Source organism: Stenella coeruleoalba (assembly GCF_951394435.1).
Source record: "Stenella coeruleoalba genome assembly, chromosome: 4".
NCBI lineage: Eukaryota > Metazoa > Chordata > Mammalia > Artiodactyla > Delphinidae > Stenella > Stenella coeruleoalba.
Window position 1 is genome coordinate 22808920 of NC_137149.1, and position 20599 is coordinate 22829518.

General features: G+C 36.6%; 1 long non-coding RNA gene across 1 annotated transcript; it reads left to right on the plus strand.

The window, feature by feature from the left end:
- The first annotated feature begins 6883 nt into the window (after positions 1–6883).
- On the plus strand, positions 6884–16891 carry LOC307185639. The gene is made up of 4 exons (XR_013828129.1): positions 6884–7052; positions 9517–9609; positions 10606–10710; positions 16866–16891. It is a non-coding gene; the product is annotated as an uncharacterized lncRNA (long non-coding RNA).
- The last annotated feature ends 3708 nt before the right edge of the window (positions 16892–20599 follow it).

The following is a 20599-nucleotide window of genomic DNA, read 5'->3' on the forward strand; positions in this document are numbered from 1 at the left end:
AGCAAAATGAGGAGACAGAAAAACACACAGCAGATGAAGGAGCAAGGCAAAAGCCCACCAGACCTAACAAATGAATAGGAAATAGGCAGTCTACCTGAAAAAGAATTCAGAATAATGATAGTAAAGATGATCCAAAATCTTGGAAACAGAATGGAGAAAATACAAGAAACGTTTAACAAGGACCTAGAACAACTAAAGAGCAAACAAACAGAGATGAACAACACAATAAATGTAGTTAAAAATTCTCTAGAAGGGATCAATAGCAGAATAACTGAGACAGAAGAATGGATAAGTGACCTGGAAGATAAAATAGTGGAAATAACTACTGCAGAGCAGAATAAAGAAAAAAGAATGAAAAGAACTGAGGACAATCTCAGAGACCTCTGGGACAACATTAAGCACACCAACATTTGAATTATAGGGGTCCCAGAAGAAGAAGAGAAAAAGAAAGGGACTGAGAAAATATTTGAAGAGATTATAGTTGAAAATTTCCCTAGTATGGGAAAGGAAATAGTTAATCAAGTCCAGGAAGCACAGAGAGTCCCATACAGGATAAATCCAAGGAGAAACATGCCAAGACACATATTAATTAAGCTATCAAAAATTAAATACAAAGAACAAATATTAAAAGCAGCAAGGGAAAAACAAAAAATAACACACAAGGGAATCCCCATAAGATTGACAGCTGATCTTTCATCAGAAACTCTGCAAGCCAGAAGGGAGTGGCAGGACATATTTAAGGTGATGAAGGAGAAAAACCTGCAACCAAGATTACTCTACCCAGCAAGGATCTCATTCAGATTTGACAGAGAAATTAAAACCTTTACAGACAAGCAAAAGCTAAGAGAATTTAGCACCACCAAAGCAGCTTTACAACAAATGCTAAAGGAACTGCTCTAACCAGGAAACCCAAGAGAAGGAAAAGACCTACAATAATAAATCCAAAACAATTAAGAAAATGGTAATAGGAACATACATATAGATAATTACCTTAAATGTAAATGGATTAAATGCTCCAACCAAAACACATAGACTGGCTGAAAGGATACAAAAACAAGATCCATCTATATGCTGTCTACAAAAGACCCACTTCAGACCTAGGGACACATACAGACTGAAAGTGAGGTGATGGAAAAAGATATTCCATGCAAATGGAAATCAAAAGAAAGTTGGAGCAGCAATTCTCATAACAGACAAAATAGACTTTAAAACAAAGTCTATTACAAGAGACAAAGAAGGACACTACTTAATGATTAAGGGATCAATCCAAAAAGAAGATATAACAATTGTAAATATTTATGCACCCAACATAGGAGCACCTCAATACATAAGGCAAATATTAAGAGACATAAAAAGGGAAATCAACAGCAACACAATCATAGTAGGGGACTTTAACACCCCACTTTCACCAATGGACAGACCATCCAAAATGAAAATTAATAAGGGAACACAAGCTTTAAATGATACGTTAAACAAGATTGACTTAATTGATATTTGTAGGACATTCCATCCAGAAACAAAAGAATACACATTCTTCTCCAGTGCTCATGGAACCTTCTCCAGGATAGAACACATCTTGGGTAACAAATCAAGCCTTGGTAGATTTAAGAAAATGGAAATCGTATCAAGTATCTTTTCCAACCACAATGCTATGAGACTAGATATCAATTACAGGAAAAAATCTGTAAAATATACAAACACATGGAGGCTAAACAACACACTACTTAATAACCAAGAGATCACCGAAAAAATCAAAGAGGACATCAAAAAATACCTAGAAACAAATGACAATGAAAACACAATGACCCAAAACCTATGGGATGCAGTAAAAGCAGTTCTAAGAGGGAAGTTTATAGCTCTACAAGCCTATCTTAAGAAACAAGAAACATCTCAAACAACCTAACCTTACACCTAAAGCAATTAGAGAAAGAAGAACAAAAAACCCCCAAAGTTAGCAGAAGGAAGGAAATCACAAAGATCAGATCAGAAATAAATGAAAAAGAAATGAAGGAAATGATAGCAAAGATCAATAAAACTAAAAGCTGGTTCTTTGAGAAGATAAACAAAATTGATAAACCATTAGCCAGATTCATCAAGAGAAAAAGGGAGAAGACTCAAATCAATAGAATTAGAAATGAAAAAGAAGTAGTAACAACTGACACTGCAGAAATACAAAGGATCATGAGAGATTACTACAAGCAACTCTATGCCAATAAAATGGACAACCTGGAAGAAATGGACAAATTCTTAGAAATGCACAACCTGCCAAGACTGAATCAGGAAGAAATAGAAAATATGAACAGACCAATCACAAGCAGTGAAATTGAAACTGTGATTAAAAATCTTCCAACAAGGGCTTCTCTGGTGGCGTAGTGGTTGAGAGTCTGCCTCCCGATGCAGGGGACACGGGCTCATGCCCCGGTCCAGGAATATCCCACATGCCGCAGAGCAGCTGGGCCCATGAGCCATGGCCGCTAAGCCTGTGCATCCAGAGCCTGTGCTCTGCAACGGCAGAGGCCACAACATTGAAAGACCCGCGTACAGCAAAAAAATTAAAAAATAAATAAAATCTTCCAACAAACAAAAGCCCAGGACCAGATGGCTTCACCTGCCAATTCTATCAAACATTTAGAGAAGAGCTAACACCTATCCTTCTCAAACTGTTCTAAAATATAGCAGAGGGAGGAACACTCCCAAACTCATTCTACGAGGCCACCATCACTTTGCTACCAAAACCAGACAAAGATGTCACAACAAAAGAAAATTACAGGTCAATATCACTGATAAACAAAGATGCAAAAATTCTCAACAAAATACTAGCAAACATAATCCAACAGCACATTAAAAAGATCATACATTATGATCAAGTGGGTTTTATCCCAGGAATGCAAGGATTCTTCAATATACGCAAATCAATCAATGTGATACACCATATTAACAAATTGAAAAATAAAAACCATATGATCGTCTCAATAGATGCAGAGAAAGCTTTTGACAAAATTCAACACCCATTTATGATAAAAACCCTCCAGAAAGTAGGCATAGAGGGAAATTTTCTCAACATAATAAAGGCCATATATGACAAACCCACAGCCAACATCGTCCTCAATGGTGAAAAACTGAAACCATTTCCACTAAGATCAGGAACAAGACAAGGTTGCCCACTTTCACCACTATTATTAAACATAGTTTTGGAAGTTTTAGCCACAGCCATCAGAGAAGAAAAAGAAAAAAAAGGAATATAAATCAGAAAAGAAGAAGTAAAGCTGTCACTGTTTGCAGATGACATGACGCTATACATAGAGAATCCTAAAGATGCTACCAGAAAACTTGTAGAGCTAATCAGTGCATTTGGTAAAGTAGCAGGATACAAAATTAATGCACAGAAATCTCTTGCATTCGTATATACTAATGATGAAAATTCTGAAAGAGAAATTAAAACACTCCCATTTACCATTGGAACAAAAAGAATAAAATATCTAGGAATAAACCTACCTAAGGAGACAAAAGACCTGTATGCAGAAAATTATAAGACACTGGTGAAAGAAAATAAAGATATTACCAACAGATGGAGAGATATACCTTGTTCTAGGATTGGAAGCATCAACATTGTGAAAATGACTCTACTACCCAAAGCAATCTACAGATTCAATGCAATCCCTATCAAACTACCAATGGTATTTTTCACAGAACTAGAACAAAAAATTTCACAATTTGTATGGATACACAAAAGACCCCGAATAGCCAAAGCAATGTTGAGAAAGAAAAATGGAGCTGGAGGAGTCAGGCTCTGTGACTTCACACTATACTACAAAGCTACAGTAATCAAGACAGTATGGTACTGGCACAAAAATATAGATCAATGGAACAGGATAGAAAGCCCAGAGATTAACCCATGCACATATGGTCACCTTATCTTTGATAAAGGAGGCAAGAATATACAGTGGAGAAAAGACAGCCTCTTCAATAAGTGATGCTGGGAAAACTGGACAGTTACATGTAAAAGTATGAAATTGGAACACTCCCTAACACCATACACAAAAATAAACTCAAAATGGATTAAAGACTTCAATGTAAGGCCAGACACCATCAAAGTCTTAGAGGAAAACATAGGCAGAACAGTCTATGACATAAATCACAGCAAGATCCTTTTTGGCTCACCTCCTAGAGAAATGGAAATAAAAACAAAAATAAACAAATGGGACCTAACGAAACTTAAAAGCTTTTGCACAGCAAAGGAAGCCGCAAACAGGATGAAAAGACAACCCTCAGAATGGGAGAAAATATTTGCAAATGAAGGATTAATCTCCAAAGCATACAAGCAACTCATGCAGCTCAATATCAAAAAAACAAACATTGCAATCCAAAAATGGGCAGAAGACCTAAACAGATATTTCTCCAAAGAAGATATACAGATTTCCAACAAACACGTGAAAGAATGCTCAGCGTCATTAATCATTAGAGAAATGCAAATCAGAACTACAATGAGATATCTGACACTGGTCAGAATGGCCATCATCAGAAAATCTACAAACAATAAATGCTGGAGAGGGTGTGGAGAAAAGGGAACCCTCTTGCACTGTTGGTGGGAATTGATAAATTGATACAGCCACTATGGAGAAGAGTATGGAGGTTCCTTAAAAAACTAAAAATAGAACTACCATGCAACCCAGCAATCCCACTACTGGGCATATACCGTGAGAAAACCATAATTCAAAAAGAGTCATGCACCAAATTGTTCATTGCAGCTCTATTTACCATAGCCAGGACATGGAAGCAACCTACGTGTCCATCAACAGATGAATGGATAAAGAAGATGTGGCACATGCATACAATGGAATATTACTCAGCCATAAAAAGGAACGAAATTGAGTCATTTGTTGAGACGTGGATGGATCTAGATACTGTCATATAGAGTGAAGTAATTCAGAAGAAAAAAAACAAATACCGTATGCTAACACATATATATGGAATCTAAAACAAAAAGAAAGAAAATGGTCAGAAGAACCTAGGCGCAAGACGGCAATAAAGATGCAGACCTAGAGAATGGACTTGCGGATCCGGAGAGGGGGAAGGGTAAGCTGGGACAAAGTGAGAGAGTGACATGGACATATATACACTACCAAAAATAAAATAAATAGCTAGTGGGAAGTAGCCGCATAGCACAGGGAGAGTAGCTAGGTGCTTTGTGACCACCTAGAGTGGTGGGATTGGGAGGGCGGGAGGGAGCGAGATGCAAGAGGGAAGAGATATGGGGACATATGTATACGTATAACTGATTCACTTTGTTATAAACAGAAACTGACAGACCATTTTAAAGCAATTATACTCTAATAAAGATGTTAAAATTTTTTTTTTTAAAAAAGATAAAGCTAAAGTATAGCACCCTTTTTTCTCTTGTGTCGTTATAATATCTCTACTGATATGTGAAGTCTATCTACCTCTATAATCTGCAAAATGCCCTAGTAGTTGACAGTCAAGTTTTCAATAATGAGTTACTTATCCTGGGAACCTGTGTACTCTGCTTTTATTTTCTTACTTTATATATAGTTTCACGCTGTCATTTAGACAAATGTCATCTGAATATTGTTATTTGTTTTAAAAGTCTTTGCTTTTCAGTCTAGTGCTTATTTGCTTTCATAGTAATTGTCAAAAAATGAATCTTCATTGCAGTTTTACACTTTAAATTGTAATTCCAGTGATTTTTCTATTTGTAATGCTCTCTGCCATTATTCCTAAGAAAATCCTGAAAACCTTGCTTCCTTGATATTCCAAACAAAAATTTTGAAAAACTCTTTGAATGTTCATACAGAAACTTTATAATTTTTGGTAACAGAAAAATTTTCAAAGCTCCTTAAAGGATTTCTATTTATTACACTTTCCAGAGAGGGAAGCAGTAACTTATTGATATTTTCATAAGATAAAATCATGAGGGTTGAACATTGATCTGTTTCCCTTTCTTTCACTTGTACTGGGATGAGAATATTTGTTTAAAATCTGTCACTACTTGGCTGTTCCGTGTTGTGACCTGGGTAACCTCATGTATGTGCTTAAATAGAAATCCTATTTAATTCTACTTTTGAGACTTCTAAAAAGCATAGATAATTTTTTTCTATTTAAGTTATATTTCTTATCCAAAATATTAACATATTAAAATGCAAACCATCTCACCAATTTTTTATAGTTAATACTTATTAGGTAAGTTGCAGTCCTGAGATAGGGATAATTACTTTTATAAACACATGGATTAAAGGTATTTAAATAAGACATGTTAAATCTTAACCAGTCACAACAATGGTCACAGTGACTTGTTTCTTGATTATCCCAAGGCTTGTTGGTTGAATTTTAATCATTACAGCACCTTTCCGTATGAATCATATTTGATTTCTGCAGTTAAACGTCTGTTTAGTCTCTTATGATTTTATCACAGTCCCCTATCGTAAAAGACAGATTAACAGGAGAAAAACAAAAGAAGTTTAATAACATGTACTTGTATACCATATATATACCTCCTGTATACATGGGAGAAACAGAAGAAAACTGAGTTACTCTCCAAAATGTTCCAAGCCACCACCTTAAAAACCATCTCCATCTAAAGACAAAAGAAAATGTTGGGGGGAGGAGTGTGGAGCCAGTTATTGGAGGTTATCAGATAAAGCAAAGTAAACAGCGGCATAGTTGTTTTGTAGATTTAAGTCCATGCCTTCTCCATTGGTAAGAGTTTCTAGAGTTTTAGTCATCCTCCTCTTTCTGGGACCGAGAGAGAGACACTCTTACAATGGAGATTTCCCTTATAAATATAAATGTCCCTTACAGAGGGTAACTTCTATTCCAGTTTTCAGAGTTTCTCCTGTGTGCTATTTCTTGAAAATAATCAGCTCAAGATAAACCTTATGCCAAAGAGGTATATTTTTGGGTGGTATACTTTGCTCCCCTTTAGATTCATATTGGAGATTACACCATTGGTTGTCCTGCCTCTCAGGCCTTCAGATTCACACTATACCATTGGCTTTCCTGAGTTTCCAGCTTGCTGACTGCAGTTCCTGGAATAGGTATATTCACTCTCCTATTGGTTCTGTTTCTCTGGAGAACCCAGACTGACATATAATCATTTTCTTTAGACTATGTTCCTAAACAGTTTAGTCAGAGTACAGTTAGGTAAACCTAAATCCAAACACTTCCATCTCCCTACATCCATTTGCACATCTTTTATCACCAGGTTTCCCTCAGTATAGAACATGTCACATGATATGTCACATGTCAAGAGAAGGGTTAAAGACATACAGCATCTTCATGGGCGGTCCTGATCCCTCATCTACACTCCAAATCATCACTGGAACATTTCTATCAACATTTAAAGTGTACACAACTAAACATATTTTCACCCCTTCCCCCGCCCCTTTTCTAAGTTACTTGTTTAAGATGGATATATAAACATCTTTAGAAGACATGAATTGGTAATACACAATCAATTCTCATAATCCATGGATTTTTTATATTTGCAAATTTGCCTACTCACTAAAATATATTTGTAACCCCCAAATCAGTACTCACAGCACTTTCTTGATCATTTGAAGACAGGTGTGGATATGTGGAGAGTGGCAAACAATTTGGGTCACCCAACAAATGCACATGTTCCTGGCTGAGGTTGAACAAACAGATGCTCTGCCTTGTTTCATTCTCATATTGAAACTGAGCAGCATCTTGTGGGGCCCTCCCGGGTACCAGCCCCTCCATATCCTTGCTTCTTGTTTCTAGAAAGAGCTTTTATATCCTAGGCCTTCCCCAAGTTTCAAAGAGCAGACTCAAAGAGTTAATGATTAGAGAAGTGGAAAATGCATGAACAAAGGAAATCAGTCAAGTAAGAAAAGTAATAATAGCTTGAACAATAGCATCACAGGACTCCTAGTTCTTCCTGAAGGGATAAGGATAACAATCTGATGCATACCTTTGAGTTGTTCTGCAGAAACTAAGATCCCCATCCAGTGGGGAATGTTGACTACATGCTGACCACAAGCACATAGATCCCAGACTGGTTGGAACCAGAAGATTAATAATAAGATTCCCAAAACATCACCCTGTTACCTCACTGCCAGCCAGTCAGAAGAATGTCCATGAGCTGATCACACACCCTGAAATCCTCACCCCTAATGTTGCCTTTAAAAACCCTGCCTGAAAGCCATTGGAGAGTTTGGGTCTTTTGAACATTAGCTGCCTATTCTTCTTGCTTGGCCTCTGCAAATAAACACCGTATTTTCCTTCACCACAACTTGTTATCAGTAGATTGGCTTTGTTGAATGTCTGGTGAGTGAACCTGAGTTAGGTTCAGTAACAGTATTGTAAACAAATGTTCTTTTGTGGTCTGTTTAGTGCCATGTTTTGTCTTTTCTTTTGCATTTTTGTGCTTTTTGTTGATTTCACTGTTTAAAATGGCCCCCAAGCATAGTTCTGAAGTACTATCTAGCATTTTTAAGTACAGGAAGGCTGTGATGTACCTTATGGAGAATGTCAGTGTGTTACATAAATTTTATTCAGGCCTGAGTCCTACTCCTGTTGGTCATGGGTTCAATCAACTGTATATATATATATATATATATATATATATATATATATATATATACACACATACATATATGTGCATACATATGTATATATATATATTAAATAAGGTGTTTTTAAACAGAAACTCACATAAAACAAGGTTGGTTGATGAAAGCGTTGTTACTAGAGGCTCACAGGAAACTAATCCTGTATTTCCCCTAAGAGTAGTGGTTCAGTATTTGTGAATTCCATGTTCATGGCAACTTTATAGAACATAATTACCATGAATAATGAGAATTGACTATACAGGGTCCAGAATAAGAAGAAAAAAATAATTAACTTTTATCCAGCCACTCATTGCAATTCTTAGGTTTGTTGTATTGGATTTAACTTCTAGGATACAGTTTCTCCATTTGTTTAATAAGAATGATAATTCTTGTCTGAAAAATGTTTTAAAGATTAAATGAGGTAATATGTATGATATTGCTTTGTAAACTGAAATGCTGTAACAGGAGCAGTAAGTATAATTTACTTAAGGAGTGGAAAATATGCTAGGGATTTTATAATTACTACTTTTACCAATGTTTAACAAGGGTATTCAAGTTTTTCTTGATTTAATAAGACTACAAATCACATTGTTCAGCTGTTAAGACAGTTTACAGCTGAAATTCAAATTTCATTTTAACTAGAAGCATTGTCTCTTTATGTTTTTCATCTTGTTAAAATATATTACATTATATGGGAACAAAACTGAATATTGAAGAATACTGTGGGCTTGCATGTATTTGCGTCTTTTGTTTTCTCTGGGCTGTCTCTGCTTAATTTACTAAAACATAAATCTTTCCTACACTTAGTGCTGTAAAACCAATTTAGCAGAGGAAGAATGAAGCTGAATTCTGTTCTGCCTCATGCATCACCAAGAAAATTGCTAGGCCAGTTAAGTTTTGATTGCAGAATATTTATTTTTGGTGACAGATGTTGCTGATGTAAGAACCTAGGCGATCACAGCTTGAATTAGTCCTGGGTTGAGGTTGAAAAAGAAAACCAAAATGGAAAGTCTTAATGAAGGTAAATATGTAACGTCAAGATGGCATTTTTGGTGTTAGATTTCTGACGATATTTGTGAAGTGAGTACGGTGTGACTACATTTGCATACAGGCAATGACTTATGGGCAGAAAGGTGGACACAGCCTTTTATGAAGTCACATTCTCAAGGTTACAGTGAGGTTATGGAGCCTAAGAGAAGTAAGTTTGTTACATTTCAAGCACTTGTTTGGATCAAAGCAGGGTCTAGAGTGGAGACTATGGCTAGAAATCATGTGGTTTCTGAGAGGAAGGGACTGCTTTATTATCCCTAGGCTTACATCTATCAAAACACTTATCATAGCATATTATAATAATTGTTTTCTTTATCTTTGTGTCACAGTCATTCACAGGTGACTATTATGTGCAAAGGTGCTCACAAAATGACCATCTTTGCACATAATAGATTTTCAATAAATATTGGGTGAAAAAAATCTGCATGAGACCTAATTCCCCTTCGCTGCACTGAATGCACATACAACTTCACACAAGAGAGAAGAGTCATTGGTATTCTTGTCTCCTAGGCAAGATCCTGCACAGTACTATGCATACTGGTTTTGTGGTCCCCAAATGAATGGCTGATTGAGCTATGTTAGGGAAGTGTCAGAGGGAGTCCCACTGAGAAGGCCATGGGAGTAATTTTTTTCATTACGAACCAACCTTCCCTCTTCAAAAATAGCAAAAGGCAAATTTGTTCAAACCCATAGCATGTACAACACTTACGAGTGAACGGCAATGAAAACTATGGACTCTGGGTGATAAAGATGTGTTAAAATAGGTCCATCAACTGTGATAAATATATCAGCCTGGTGGGAGATGTAGATAATGGGGGAGGCTATACAAGTGTGGGGAGAGGTTTATGGGAAATCTCTGACCTTCTGCTTAATTTTGCTGTGAACCTAAAAGTACTCTAAAAAATAAAGCCTGTTTAAAAAAAATAGAAATTTGTTGACCAAATGATCTTCAATTCTTGGTCTGCAGTTCTTGAACATGTGAAAAGGTCACTAGAAATCCTGTTTCTTACTCATTCCAATGGTGAATCAAGGGATGACTCCTATGAAGGAAATCAGTAAAGGAGAAAAATCGGTAAGTTAGCTTAATTGTTTTATCTGTCCCAACAGTACATTAGCTTTTTGTGTACGAAAATGAAGATTCAGTTTAAACGTGAGTTGCTCATGTTTGAATATAAATAAAAATTCAGTTCTTATTTTTTGAGATATCTTAGAAGAAAGCATGATTGGAAATATCTAGTAAACCATATTTTAATTTTACAAAGTATATTTTTAATAGGCATTTATACTTGTCCATTTCATGACCATATGGAAGGTAGCTTTGCCAACACCTTTTATTGCTTTTTCCTGGTAGAGGGCATTCACCCATTTGTTCCTGGAAGTCCAAGTAAATGACTGTGAATCATGAACAAAAAGGACAATGAGTTGTTTCTCTGCCAAAGACAACTTTTTGCCTTATACAGTGTTTTTTAATAGATATGTTCCCGCTGCTGAGATATGGGACAATTTTCTTGTGAATTTTGTTTGGAAGTGAACTTTTAAACATAGGTAATGAAAACACACACACGCACACTCCTGAGTGCAGGAGTCAATAGTCATAGCAATGAAACCTGGCCTCATGTTAAATGGTGTAGGACAGGGATAGGTGGTACCCTCCTTGGTGATTGCAGGCTGCAGGTCATTTCAGGCAGGCAAAATCACTGATGTGACGTAACACTTCTTGCCTAATGAATGGCCGAGTCCCAGATGCCTGACAACTCTACAAGTCTTTCATTTCCTTCAGCATGTTAGAGGAAAGGAATAATGTGTAATTTAGTAAAGTGAAAAGCTGACACAGAGCCATCAGATGTTCCAGCTCAGACTCTTTTCCATAGGAAGCACCATGTTGAGTTGGTTCTAACTTCCCCTGAGGTTACTGATTTTATGTTGCCAGACAGACTAGTGACCTCAGCTCAGTAAGGCAGGCTCTTCCTGCTCAGATAGAATGGCAACTCCTAATATTTAGGTATAATTACGTTTTGTACACATTTCTCGTTTCCTACTATGAGGTGCTACAGATATAAATCCAAAGCCAAGAGTCATTTCCTGGGGCCTCATTAAAAGCTAGGATTTAGATTCACAATTAATCCCAGTTGCATATGCCTGTGGTTCTCTGATAATTTTTGTAATATCAATAAATGGTCACTGTGTACTGAAAACACCAAATCTGTTTACTAAAGCTGCAGCTGATGCCAACTGTTTAATTGAACTGAGCTAATATGGCAGATATCTCAGAAGCAGCGCATTGGGAAAGTGTAGTTTTTGCATATTTAAATGAATGGACAAACTGATAACAAATACCTTATTACAATAATGTGGATAATTTAGTTTGTTATTTTCAATTATATAAAAAAAACTTCTTCATTGCACAAAATATTCTGGCTTTGCTAGCTTTGTGTGTGTGCACGTGCATGTGTGTGTGTATGTGGCCTGTTAGCCTATGTAGCTTCTCTTATCCCTTCATTCACTTATAAAAGCTGCTAATTCATCAACACAGGGTAGATACAATCTACACACCAAACGAGTTAGGGGCAAAGAAGCAGTTGATTTCAGATGTCAAGTAACTTATTAGCAATGTTTTACATAGCTTTGTTCTTTAAGGGATTGTGTAGGTTCCTTCTTCGTTGTATTGGTGCTTGAGAAAAAAATTAAGGGGAAGTGAATGGTTGTTAAATATTTGGTGTAAATAGCAAGAGCATGATGCGGGTGAGTATTTTAAAAGGCACGTCAGATGAATGCCAGGCAGGTGAGGTACAAGCTTAAGTATCCTCTGGTTGCTGTCAAAGGAGAAAAGATGTCCAGCATTTTGCTTGTTTTCCCCCTGGATTTCTATTCCATCTTTTCTCCCTCTCTCTAAGAGAATGAATTTAAATAGAAATGCTTGCTCTAGCTGACTGGAAATTCAGGAAAATCAGAAATAAATATTTTAAAACTGGTATCCAGATGTAGAAAACAGAAATAGCCATGACCCCCTGTCAAGGGAAAATTCTTCCCAACCCAGAAAAACTCTCCACAAAGGTAGAAGAGAAAGAAAGGAATTTTTTTTTTAATTGAGTAAGCATTTAACTAGACCTTGATGTGCATCACAGGCAACTGGCTAAGAGATTACAGGTGGAAAGAGACTTTACCCTTTTACATAGCCAGGCAGATACATGCTATTGCATACGTACTTTCAAGATAAACAATAACTAGTCCTCAAGGAAGAGGACTTGACAGCACCATTTGTCACATATCATTCATCCTAGATTCACCTGGTAACTGGGGTGACCATCTGTGTTAGCTAATTGACTTGAATCAAAGGAAAAATAGATGTCTCATAGCTTTATGACAAGCTTGGAGCAAGGTGCCCACTGAGTTAGGCTCCTACAGCCACAGAAACTGGGAGGCAGGGGCGCTATGTCCCTTGATGTTTACATTTCAAAGATGGTTCCCAGGTCCTTGAGAAACTCATTCCTGGGTCTTAGTGCTCTCAAGAGGCTTATGTAGCTTTTAAAGAGATTTTACATATATTTCCAAAAAAAAAAAAAACTAGAAAAAGGAATTACAAGTTTTCTAAAGTAAATGCTCTAAGGAAAGAAGGGGGGAGAGAGTCTCTTATTTTCAGAAAGAAAAATTAAGCCTGTCTCTCACTTCTTTTTTTAAAGTTTGTATTTGCTCTTACAATCTCCTCCCTGTATAACAATAAAGAAGCGACATAATTTTCTAATTATCTCCACTACTGTCTCTACCTACCTCTGGGCAAATTGCAGTTGTCTAAATATCCACCAAGTTCATAGTCAAGTAGTGTGGGCCATTAGCTAGTACCAAAGTCTTATTACGTGGCACCCATTAAAAGGTATAGAAACATCCAGTGTTTATTATATATGGCTCTAAGTGTTTTAAGTCTTGAGGACAAACCCATTCTGTAGGCTATTTCTCCTTTTTGCGTTGGTTCTAAATCAATAATTACACAATTATAGTCAACTATATCTCTAGGCATTCACATTTGTTTACTTATCTATGCTGGGACTGGACAGAACTTGTCATCCCCAAATTAATAGAGTAACATTAGACCTGTCTTTTGCAGTCACTGTCTGCAAATTCCAGATTTCTGTTTTTCTACTAATTAGGTGTCTTCCCTTTTCTATATTATCTTTCCAATCAGACTAGTTAACAAAACATTTTTGCTTGAAATTTGGGGCTTAAGTACCTGGATGCACATTAATTACATTTACTTTGTTAGTATCAATATTTGCTAATGAAAATGATCCCACTTTTACTCTGTCAATAACAATTAGATTGTTGGACTTGTAAATCCAGATGCTGTTTATATGGAGAGTACAATTTAGAGCTGATTAGAAATGAGGTCATGGGGAACCATTACTGGGGGTAGAAAAAGAAGGAGAAATGCAACAAATAGCATGTGTTTTTTTTTTCCTATTAAAATGTGATTCTTAAAGTAACTGAAATAACCCTACTTAGTAGATGTGTTGTTAATCTTATGAATCCAGTTTTATTACCCGTAATATGGGAATCATAATGCCTATATCATAAGATATAATAATGATGAATTGAGATAATGTACGTAGGTGCTAAGAACAGATTCTGACATAAACTGAATGGTGACTAAAGAGATTACTGGTGTAAGGCGAACCCCTCTACCTATGGTTTTGAATCTTCCCATCAAGTCCAGGACCATGGTCCATCAGTTTTCCCTCCTTTTGCTCATACCAACATGTTTCCCAGTAGTATTTTTCCTTCAGTCTTCAAAAATATTTACATCTCCTCTGTCACAAAAGAAATATATGTAATACATAAATATATAATAAATATATATAATATATGTTTATATAACAGTCTGACCTGTATTTTTTCCTGACCTGTTTTTAAAAATTCACATTAGTGAAGTATAATTTATGCATAATAAAATGCACTCATTTTAAGCACAGCTTCATTTTTATGATAAACACTTATGCCTATAGGCATATATGGTGTAACCACCACCATATTCAAGATTTACATTACCACAAAAAGTCATTTATGGCCATCTGCAGTCGATTCTCATCTCAACTTTTGCCAGAGACAATACCAAATATCAGCTTCTGTCTCTAGAGTAGTCCTGCCTTTTTAAAATTTTCACATAAATGGAGTCACATAATATATACTGTTTTATGTCTTTTTCTTAGTATAATATTTTTGAGATTCATCCATACAGTTGTGTGTATAGTTAACATGCTCCCTTTTATTACTGCTATTCCATTATATTGTTATATCATAATTTGTTTATCCGTTGAATTGTTGTTGTATATTTGGGTTGTTTCCAAGTTGGGCTATTATGAACAAAACTGCTATAAATATTCTTATACAAGTGTTTCTGTGGATGTGTATTTTTAGTTCTTTGGGGGAAATAGGAGTAGAATTGCTGGAGCATAACAAGATACCATATGTTTAAATTTATAGGAACAATCAAAATGTTTCTCAAAGTTGTAACACTAAATGCTCCCATAATGTATGAGAGTTCTGGGTTCCTCAACAACACTTGCTATCATCAGTCCTTTTTACTCGTTCTAATTGATGTGCCCTGAAAAACACATTGTGGCTTTAATATATATTTCTTAGTGTTTCTGAGACTTGGAACTTTCTGCTTTATTTTTGCTTGAGGAATAAACCACTCATCTCTTGCCTGGTTGGGGAGTGGTAGTAGTTGTCTGTGGAGGATGAGAGAAGGGAGTTTGGTAACCTAACTTCTATGTAGACTTCAAACTGAGGCTACCCACATTCATCCCCTGCCGTTTCTGTGGCTCAAACCCTGAGCCTTTCAGGAGGCTTTCTGCAGCCCGGACAGCTTGCTTCGTCTGGTCAGCCTCCTCGATGGGCACTTATGGCTCAGCTTTCTCTACATTACATCAGTTACCCCTCAACCATTTGCTTTCTGTTGTCCAAAACGTTGTCTTTGTCTTTGAGTTAATTCATTTAAAGATTTCTTTAGAGGAAGCAGAAAAAAAAGCACATTCAGTTCTCCACACTTATAGGCAATCTATTTCCTTTACTTTTCACCTTACTTTCTCATTTCTTTTTTCACTGTTTCATACAAAAGTTATCAACGACAAAGCTAATAATCTCTTTCAGCTTACTTTTAGTTGATTTTAACCTATCTCAACCAAACTTCCTTTTCTTCACCATTACTTCTTTTGTCCTTGATGTCCATGGTCCAAGTCTGTATGTTTTCTCAAACTTCTTTTTCATTCCATTTTTGTCTCTCTGGCTGGTTCCCCTTTCTCCAACAACCTTTAAATTAAGTAAAAGGCCAGGAATAGGGAGATGTCAGCATATTTTTATTTCCAGCGGCTCTATGATACAAGTCATTTCAGCAAAACTCTGGGAGGATGTGGCATTGTTACTCTTCAATAGCAGCCTAGTTCTCTAAGGTAAGAGAGTTACTGCTCTATATGCATTGTTGTCTGAGCTCTGCAAGATAAACCGTAGAGGGAAGCTTCATGATAATGCTCTCTAAGGTTCTCTGGTTTTCTTTGATTCCAGGAAATTGTCTCATATATAAAGTGTTGACATTAAGAAAATTGACCACTTCAAGCAAGATCTAAACCTGGGGATAAGAAAAAAGGCAAAATGGGTCTTTCTTTTTTTTCATTTCCTTTCAGGAAAGCACAATTTTAAAACTCTTCCCAGCTAGAAAAAGATCCGGGTCACATCAGTCTCACAAAATTCTGCTCAGTTTCGCTTCAAACCTAAAACTGCTCCAAAATTAAAGTTTATTAAAAAACAAATAACCAGAAACTACCGAAAGAATGATACTATAACTGAAAAATATGCTTTAGGGAATAATGAAGCAATTAGATTCCCAGTCAATTTTTAAAATACCTAGTGTGTCACAGAAAAAAACTGATGATTGTCTTAAAATGCATTTTCTTAATTCTTTCTTTGTTTGCAAATTGGGAAAATTACAGAGGCATAAGACAAATCTATAATCTCAAAACCGTTTTGAATCTGTATTGCTTAGCAGTGTGTTTGTGTGGTTTGATGATTTCAGAGAAATTGTAATGATTTTTAGTTTTTACCCACCAGTCCTTTTTTTCCATTGTTGGACTATTAAGACATTGAATACAAAGATCCAGTTAATTTGTATTTATAGTAAGCTTTTCTGACTGACACTAAGTGTAAAACATAATGATACTTTAATATTTCTTACCATAGATGTCAAATGACCAAGTCACACCAAGCTATGCTGTACTTAGGAAGAACAAATTGTTCTACAGAAAATGAAGGGAGCCCAGAATGCTCAAGAGCCTGGAGACGGTATATAAAAGCTTTCACCTTTAGATCTCAATCATGGGTGGTAGTGTTTATTAGAAACTAAATGATGGTCTCTGACTTATGCTCTTTGCAAAAGGAGGGTAAAAACTATTATTATTTTAATAATAATGTACTAGTCTTTAGCATGAAAGCTCTGTGCTTTTTTTTTGCGGTACGCGGGCCTCTCACTGCTCTGGCCTCTCCCGCTGCGGAGCACAGGCTCCGGACGCGCAGGCTCAGCGGCCATGGCTCACGGGCCCAGCCGCTCCGCGTCATGTGAGATCTTCCCAGACCGGGACATGAACCCGTGGCCCCTGCATCGGCAGGAGGACTCTCAACCACTGCGCCACCAGGGAAGCCTGAAAGCTCTGGTTTTTAGAGTTTGCAGTAAAGGAAAATATATCAATACAGTTTTCTATATCATACATAGTAGTACTCCAATTTTTATGTAGCTGCATTTCTAAATAAGACATTCTTGTCTACAAAGTATGAACCTTAATAATTAGAGTAATTTTATATGTTTATCTAGCAGAACCAATTTTCCTGATCAGGGATCATTTCCTATGAGGACTTCCCTTTATGTTGTGGTTTTTCCACTTCTTATCACCTGCAGGGAGATTATAATGCTGTCACATTAAAGAAAACGATCTCATTTCCTCTGTAAAATATTTTTTGTAACCATGTATATATTTTTGACTTACGAATAAATACGTGAAGTGTTTTACATAAATGTATCTTTCAGTTAGCTCTTCATAAATATTCCTGTTTTCCTAAACATAACATATCTGGTGTAGCTGCAGTAGTGTACTGTATTATTAATAGTAATTTTAATTTTATTTTTATATTTTATAACAAATGAATCTGGGTTTAGTGAATAGTAATGATGATGAATAAACTTTTGTTGGGATAGACGTCTCCATTTATAAGGAATATGTCCAGGAACACTGCCAGACAGACTGAAGCTCAATCTTGTTAGAATACCTATGATCCAAGGGTAAATCAGGTAGGGAGGTGGGGGGATAGGCGGTGGTGTGGAGGGTGAGGAAAAGGAGGGCATGCAGAAATCCTGTCCAGACTTCCCTTTTCATTACCAGCTTGCATCTCCATTGCATCCCATCTAGTTGTTTATCAGCCTCTATTTTCATTTCTTATATCCTACTTAAGATAAATTGCCTCATCCTTATCCCTAAGTGTCCTCTTTAAAACTCTTTTAATTGGCTCTCCTGTCCCAAGATACCAGAGCTGCAAACACCTATTGCCTTTGCCCTTCACAATAAACTAAGGCTATTAAATATGCTCAGTGTCGCCACTTCGGACCTTCTTTAGTATTTCCCTATTTTCTTGATTTTCTTTGTTTCTTTCATCCTTTTTTCTGTAGCACTTGACAATGTTTACTTCTCCACTTTCAAACTCTAATATCCCACAGTTGTATTCTTTCCTGCTTCTCTACTTACTTCTTTAAGGACTCTTTTTCAGTCAACTTAGCCTTTTTTTTTTTTTTCTGTACATGTCCTCTAAACGTACATGTTTAAATAGTTACTTTTCTTGCCCCTCTTTCTTTATTACTCTCCTTTCCAATTAAATCAAAAAACACTTCTGAAAGCCTACATCATATTAAGTACTGTGTTATCGCAGACAATTCACATAACCCTGTCTTCCAAGAGTCACAATCCCGTGAGGGAGACAGACAAGGCATTAAAGCATTATAATATAGTGCAATACTGTTCTGTCTGGAAGATAGAACTTTACTTAGGTATGGCTATCCAGGAGGAGACCTTTATCCCATCTGTATTCCAGTGGACTTCTAAAAAGAATGATATCACGATATTATGATTTTTAAGAAGAAAGGTGTTTTTAGTTTTCATCCTGTTCCTGGCACAGAGCTCCTAAAACAAATTTCCTGAGATGAGATCAAGAAAGATGTTTTGTTATGTTAATGAGGTGTCTTTTGGAAAGCACCTATGGATGGGAGCTAGTTGCCAGGGGAACCAACCAGGTGATTTAAGGTTGAAACTTTCAGTCCCACCTCCTAACCTCTGGAGAGGGGAGAGGGGGTGGAGATTGAGTTCAATATCCAATGGACAATGATTTGGTCAGTCATGCCTCCATAAAACCCCAAAAGGATGTGTTTCTGAGAGTTTCTGGGTTGGGGCACAGGTGGGGATTTGGGAAGAGTGGCCCACTCAGAGAAGGCATGGGAGTTCCAAGTCCTTTCCCATGTATCTTGCTCTATGCATGGTTTCCATCTGGTTGTTCCTGAGTTACATCCTTCTATAATAAACTGGTAATCTAGTAAGTAAAATGTTTCTCTGAGTTCTGTGGGCTGCTCTAGCAAATTAATAGAAACCAAGGAGGAGGTTGTGGGAACCTCCAATCTACAGCTTGTTAGTCAGAATCACAGCTCACAACCTGGATATGTGATTGGCATCTGAAGTGTGTGGGCAGGAGAGGCCCAGTCTTGTAGGACTGAGCCCTTAACCTGTGCATCTGATGCTATCACTGGGTAAATAGTACCAGAAATGAGTTAAATTGTAGGATACCCAGCTGGTGTCAGAAAATTGCTTGGTGTGGTAACCTCCCCCTTCCTCCTTTGGAAACTGGGTGCAGGATCCTGAGTGATCTGAAGTTTTAATTGGTAATAGAATTATTTTATGCCTTAACCTTGTTTTAAAGGCCCAAGGAAGAGTTGGCCAGGTGGAAACAAAGAGGGGGGTTGAGTGACCTGATGTTCCAGGAAGAGGAAATGATTTCTTCACTGGCTAAGTGGATTTGTGAAAAAAGTATAGTGGATTCCTATGATTGGTACATAGAACAAGTCTGGGGAAGAGAAGAAAAATGGGAGTAGAGTTAGAAAGAAGCCAGTTTATGAAAATTCTTGTGTGGCATCCTAAAACGGGTCAGATTAAAGCTATTACCTTTCAACCTTTATCTGAGGAACATCTCTTTCTTTTTTGTGAAAACACACTCACCAGTTAATAAGGAGAGACCCACTAAGTAAACAGAATTTGCTGAATTTAATGCTTTTCTGCAGGTCTATTTCATGAAATTGCTGAACTTTCCTACAACAATCAAGTCATTACTAATTCAATTCTTTTGATTCCCTCCATTCCATACATACATTTAGGATAAAAAAAAAAAAGAGCAGTAAGATCCCACATAGCATGTGAACTATTTGGAGTAATCAGACTTATACAAATAAAAGTAAAAGGACTTAGTGTATGTGTACAAGATTTATAAATGTCTCGTTGAGTGTAGCAGCAAAAAAGAAAAAGAGAAACTCTCAATGTTTATCAATAACTGAAGGCTTGAATAAATGTGGTACTTTTTTTTATGGTCTGTCATACAACCGTTAAAAATCATACATTAGATGTATTGAATTAGGGGGTTACCATGGTGTTTTGTTAATTGAGAAGAGAATGGGCTGGCAATGCCCTTCTCATTACCATGCCCTCCTTACCCAGGTTTTGGGATGACCCAAATTCAGGAATGACCTGAAGTGTCTTTCCATTCTTGTTTTGGTTGGTGATTTCTTCTTTCCCTATGTTGGATCTCATTTATCTCATTAATGACGGCTTTTTCGACACCAATAATTTGTGTTGGTATTTTATCCTTTCTTATTGCTATTAGGGTTGCTG